Source organism: Furipterus horrens, unplaced genomic scaffold (genome assembly GCF_987537825.1).
Source record: "Furipterus horrens unplaced genomic scaffold, mFurHor1.1.pri manual_scaffold_17, whole genome shotgun sequence".
Lineage (NCBI taxonomy): Eukaryota > Metazoa > Chordata > Mammalia > Chiroptera > Furipteridae > Furipterus > Furipterus horrens.
Window position 1 is genome coordinate 5,512,736 of NW_028327187.1, and position 7,091 is coordinate 5,519,826.

Below are 7,091 nucleotides of genomic sequence, written 5' to 3' on the forward strand. Positions count from 1 at the left end.
AAGACTAGAGGGCCCAAGCCTGTCACTCAGCACCACAGTCTATATTCACAGAACAACCATCAAGCATAAGTCACACAAGCAAATACAGAGGCCTGTAGTTCTGAAGGAGAGTTCCTCGTCACAACTGCAAAAACTTCTTAAAATGCAAATGGAGACTGGGAAGGAGGCCTGGAATCCTGCTAGGGCCCTCAGTGATTTAAATGAGGCTTGTGTACACAAGAAGAAAGCCTACTCTATGCACTCCCCAAGCAAGCAGTGTGGCGAGGGGGAAAAGCCAAGGAGTAGCAAGCTTGGAAAGAAAGTGGGGGGGGGGCGCAAAATGGTTCTTCCTTAAGATATATGTAAAAACAGAAGGAGGGGGGAAAAAAGGAAACTAAAATTTCATTATACTTTGAGGGTAACTTTTTTCCCCCAGGCACATGACTTGAATTTTCTAATGAATGCCAGTAAATAATCAGGATTCGCTATAGGTTGAGTGTAGGGGAGGAGTGGAAAGGGAAGGTATGTGGAATGGTAAATATACAGAGTGGGGGCAAAAGTAAGTTTCTAGTTGTGAGTATGTGAAGCAGTTTATTTTTTAATTATTTATTACGTATTTTATTATTTTCCATACAAACAGCTGTAAACCTACTTTTGCCCCACCCTGTATATGGAAGAGAAAAACCACTAACTTTTTAATAAAAGCATTATTTCCTAAATGAGTTACAAAGAAAGTGGTTTCATTTTTTGTATTTGGTATGGAGACTTGAAGGCCAAAAGGAAAACAAGGATGTTATAGTTTAGTGAGACAAAACTTAAAGTAAAAGATTCCTTAGTTCCTTGGTCCTTGTATTAAATGACCTAGAGTCTACCAGGAGGTTCCAATAAATGCTCTGAAGTTTTTTTAAAGACCAGTTTAGTAGCAGGAATGTAGTGAAATAGCATCAAGTCATGCTTATCTTGTTCTTTAGTTTTTATATCCCTTACTGGGCCCCTTTCTCATTCCCCTATCCCTGTAAATACTCTTTCTTTCATATTTGGAGGTATTGACTTATGACATGGAAAGTGCAACATAAAAACTAAGAGGCCAAGTCCTGTTACTCAATATTCCAGTTGATGTGCAGATTGAACAAACATAAATTACAAAAGTAACTAGTCCTCATGGACTTCTCCCAACCTCTCTGATCTGACCTCCTATTTTTATTGTTTCAGTCCTCTGACATTTTCTTACATGTCTGACTTCCACTGTCCACTTTGGAATCTTCCTAAATCCACTCTCCTGCTCCAGCAACTTTGCCCATCCATGAGATGATTCTGAAATTACAATACAAGGTATCTTTCCTACAATTAGTAGGTAAGATCTCACAAGAGTAAGCTATCATTCACCCCATAATTTTGTTACCAGTTTAATACTTGCAAGGGCAAAGTCATAGAAATCATACTAAAAGGATAATATCTGCTTTCCTAAGAAACCCTTAAATCTGGGCTCTCAGTATTATCTGTACTACTACTAGCAGGTCTCTGCTATTTGCTTCCAAGCTTAAATTTCTCAGCTTGTACAAAGGTCTTATTTTAGTACTAATGTAGTTAAATATCCACTCCAAAAGACTGTCTCAGCCTTGACATCCTACCCAATTTGGGTAGAAATGTTCTTATGCCAAGCTGGATGATCTGCCTTAGAGAAAGAATTCTGATTCTTTGGGGAAATTTGGTCTCCACTGGATTCCCTGTCACTCAACCTATTTTTTCACTTTACTCCTTTTAGATTTAAAGGTGGAGATTTCACATTAAGCTCTATCACTTGAGCCACTAATAAGAGCAAACTTATTTTTCCTGGGTTATGCCATTAAACACAAATAGAATCTGTTACCAGTGCTGGCTATTGACAGTTGAAGAAGTGCTACTTTTAGAAATAAATTGATACAATCTGAATTTAAAACCAAATAGAGCATTTTGTGGTTTTAATTATAGTTGTTAATAAAACATTAGATCTTCTTTCAAGGAAAGACAAAACAAAACCAAGCAAAACTTCATCAAAATTTCACTTTGTTAAAGGTTTTTTGAAAATAATTTAAGAAAATTATGTTTTAAAAATTGACTAAGACACAGAATCCAAAGTGGAGATTTCATCTGACTAAAATTGTTGAAAACTCAAATCTGGAAATTATTTTTCTGAAGCCCAACACAACTGCATTTCCTCAATCCTACACCCGAGCCTGTATGTTTTGTACATGTATTCATAGGCAAAAAAAAAAAAAAAATGGACCAAAGACTGATGAATTAAAGAACCAAAGCATTTTAGGTCCAAAAAATGTTGCATTACAGTGACTGTGGCTATGTACAAAAAGGAAAGATTTACAGATGACCTCTCAAAGAAGAACTTTTCAGTCATTCTCTGCTTTGAAGAGTCCCAAAGTTGCAATAACTTACTGATAACATTCCATAGGATTTCACTGATGATAATGTTTATACATTCTTTTTCTGGAAAGAACTATGGGAGTATTATTGGTTGACTAATCTATAGTGATTCCCCTTCTTTATAGTTGCAGGAAACTCAATTTTGTTTACCCCACGAAACACGTTTTCTCATCAGACCAGAGTAAGTTTTGAATAGACTAAGCCAGTTGTGCGAATTCCATTCATTCTCCTTGTCAATAATTGATTTAGGAATGAGTATGTGATGCAGTCTGGTCAATGAGACATCAGGAAAGGTCTGCTGAGATTTCAGTTTGTGCTCACAACCTTTACTCTACACTGCTTCAAAGACTAGAGAGAGATAAGGGGCACTGATTAGGTCCTTCTTCCAAGATATGATTAGTTTTACTCTTGATAAATCCAGCAAGGCTGAAGTCGTCGCCCTTTACTCAAACCAAGGAACATTGTCTTGACTACTGATGCTATGCATAGCTATGCTGTAATGGAAAGTAAAGTGTTCTCATGCCCATATGTGAAATTTCTCTTAGAAACCTTCCTCATGGTCTACTTTATAAATTTTCATGGTATTGGTATTGGTTTACATAAAATCCCTTTGTGAACTGAAGGCCTCAAATGGCAAGCACTAGAGGTCATATTTTCAGACTGCTACCGATGATATGTGATACTGGTGGTGAAAGGCAGGGGACATCTGTTGTACCTCAAGGCAGCATGGTGTGGTGGATAGAAAACTAAACTTGGAGTTAAGAGGCCTATGTTTCAGCCCAAGCTCTGCCACATCCTGGTAGTATAACTATGAAGAACCCAGCAGGACCTCTGTTTCCTCACTGGTCAAAAAGGGAGGAAATGTTGCTCACTCTCAGCGCTCTTATTCAATATAATATTGGAAGTTTTAGCCACAACAACTAAGAAAAATACATGAAAAAAAATAAGTGGTATTCAAATTATAAATGAAATAAAATTATCACTATTTGCAGATCACATTATATAATATATAAAGGACCTTAAAAACTGCACAAAAACTGTAAGAACTAATAAATAGATTCATTAAATTTGCAAGTACAGAATCAATATATGAAAGCTGCTGTATTTCTATACACTGATAATGAACTATCAGCAAGAGAAATTAAGAAAACAGTCCCATTTACATTTGCATCAAAAAAACTAAAATACCTAAGAATAAATTTAGCCAAGGAGGTGGAAACCCTTTACATTGAAAACTATAAAACATTGATAAAATAAGTTGAACAACACACAGATATACGAAAAGATATCCTAATTCTGAGCTCATGGGTGGGAAGAATAACATTAAAATAACCATATTACCCAAAGCAATCTACAGATTTAGTGCAATCTCCATCAAAATTCCAATGGCACATATCACAAAAATAAAATAAAACCATCCTAAAATTTGTATGAAACAAACAAAGACACCAAATAGCCAGAAAAATCTTGAGAAAAATTTAAAATGCTAGAAGAACCACACTCTCTGATTTCAAGCTATATTATAAAGCTATAGTAATCAAAACAGTATGGCATTAGCATTTAAAAAGACACATAAATTAATAGAACAAAATGGAGAGCCCAAAAGTAAACCCCACATATATGGTCAATTATTTTATGACAGAGAAGCCAAGAATATACAATGGGTAAAAGACAGCTATTTCAATAAATGATGTTAGGACAATTGGACAGCCACATGCAAAATAATGAAACTGGACCACTATCATATACCACACACAAAAATTAATTCAAAATGGATTAAAGAGTTGTATGTATGACCTGAAACCATAAAAATCTTTAGGGGAAAAAGAAACATAGGTGGTAAGCTCCTTGACATAGGTCTTGGTAATATTTTTTTTTTGGAATTGACACCTAAAACATAGGGAACAAAAGTAAAAATAAACAAGTGAAACTACATCACACTAATAAGCTTCTGCACAGCAAAGGAAAGCATCAACAAAATGAAAAGACAACCTACTAACTAGTACAAAATATTTCCTAATCATTTATCCAGTAAGGAGCTCATATTAAACAATATAAAGGACACATACAACTAATACCCCCCCAAAAAAACCCAATGAATATGATTTTAAAAATGAGTATAAAATTTGAATAGACATATTTCAAAAAAGACATACACATGGCCAACAGTTACATGAAAAGACAATATCACGCATCACCAGGAAAATGCAAATTAAGAACAAAATTACACATCACAACATACATGTTAGAATAGTAATTATCGAAAAGACAATGAGTAGCAAATGTTGGAGATAATGAGAAGGAAAAGGAATCCTTGTGTGCTGTTAGTAGGAATGTAAATTGGTACAGCCACTATGGAAAACACTACAGAGGTTCCTCAGAAAATTAAAAACAGTACTATCATATGATCCAAGCAGTCCCACTTCTCAGTAATTATCCTTAAGGAAACAAAAACACTAACTTGAAAAAAATATATATACCTCTATGTTCACTGAGCATTATTTACAAGAACCAAGATATGGAAACAAACTAAGTGTCCATCAACAAATGAATGAAGAAAATGTGCTATATATAAATATAAATATATGCTAGAATATTCATATTGCTACATATCCATATCTATATTTATATAATGTAATGATACTCAGCCATAAAAAAAAAATAAAATATTGCCATTTGTGGCAAAACAGACGACCCTGAGGGCATTATTCTAAGTGAAATAAGTTAGACCAAGAAATCTCATAGATATAGAGAACAGATTGCTGGCTTCCAGAGATTCAGGGTGATGGGTGGTAGAACTAGGTGAAGGGGTTCAAAAGGTACAAATTTCCAATTTTAAGATAGGTAAGTCATGGGTATGTAATATATAGCATGGTGACTGTTCTTAATAATAATGTATTGCATATTTGAAAATTAATGAGTAGATCTTAAAAATTCTCATCACAAAAAAATAAATCTGCAACTATGTATGGTGACAGATGTTAACTAGACTTATCGTGGTGATCATTTTGCAATATACAAATATTGAACTATTATGTTGTACAACTGAAACTAACATAATGTTATATGTCAATTATACTTTCATGGATAAATATTTTAAAAAATAAACAACGAAGGAGTCGTTAGGGATGAACACTTATTTCCTAGAGCTACTGCTTCCATGTGAAGGCAGAATTGACTAGAAAAGAACCTCTTGCCTTTTGCACTCATCCACCCCTATTTCCTCCTTACCATGAGAGCAGGAAATTTCACCTCTATTGGTGAAACTAGGAGGAGTGCACTTCTTCCTTCTTGAATTTCAGAACCATAGGTTGAGTGCATTCGGTCTGCTCTGGGGCAGGTTTGCCCTATGGGGTAGACCTGCCAGGGGTTCAACTCATTTCAAGAGGAGGGTTGTGTCAATAAATCCATTTGGCCCACCAAAATCACTCACATTCTCAAGAGTTTATTGGTTGTGAAAAAAATGATTGAAAGTTGATAATCTCTGCCATGATGAATATAAAAATTTGTAGGATCCAATGAATTAAAAAATGTAAAAGTGATGTCATTCTATGCTGATGAAATTTATTAGTTTTATATTACAGAAGACTTTAAACATCATTTTTAAGTATATTTTATTGATTATGTTATTACAGTAGTTCCAATTTTTTCCCCTTTGCTTCCCTCCACCCAGTACCCCCCTTCCTCAAGCAATCCCACCTCCCTTAGTTCATGTCCATGGGTCGTGCATATAAGTTCTTGGGCTTCACCTTTTCCTATATTATTCTTAACTTGCCCCTGTCTATTTTGTACCAACCAGTTATGCTTCTTAGTCCCTGCACCATTTCCCCATTCCCTGCCCCACCCCCACCCCCACAGCTGATAACCCTCCAAATGATCCCCATACCTATGATTCTGTTCCTATTCTGGTTTGCTTAGTTGGATTTTGTTTCTATTTTTTAGATTCAGTTGTTGATAGTTGTGAGTTTGTTGTCATTTTAGTGTTCATAGTTTTGATCTTCTTTTTCTTAAGTAAGTCCCTTTGACATTTCATATACTAATGGCTTGGTGATGATGAACTCCTTTATCTTTACCTTGTCTGGGAAGCACTTCATCTGCCCTTCCATTCCAAATGATAGCTTTGCTGGATAGAGTAATCCTGGTTGCAGGTTGCCTTTCTTCACATTGAATACTGTTTGCCAGTCCCTTCCTGCCTGCAAAGTGTCCTCTGAGAAACCAGCTGATAGTCTTATAGGCACTCCACTGTAGGCAACTCTCTGCCTCTCTCTTGCTGCCCCCAGGACTCTCTCTTTATCTTTCACCTTTGGCATCTCAATCATGATGCGCCGTGGTGTGGTCCCCTCTGGGTCCAGGTCACCTGGGACCTTCCGTGCTTCCTGGACCTGTATGTCCATCTCCTTTGCAAAATTTGGGAAATTTTCCTCACTTTTTTTCAATTCTTTTTTTTTTAATTAATTAATTAATTAGTTTGTTTATTTTATTTTTAGAGAGAGGGGAAAGGAGAAAGAGAGGGAGAGAAACATCACTGTGTGGTTGCCTCTCACTTGCACCCCCAACTGGGGACCTGACGTGCAACCTAGTCATGTGCCCTGACTGGGAATCGAACCAGCGACACTTGGCTCGCAGGCCGACGCTCAATCCACTGAGCCACAGCAGCCAGGGCTTTTTTCAATTCTGGCTTCCTCATTCTGCAC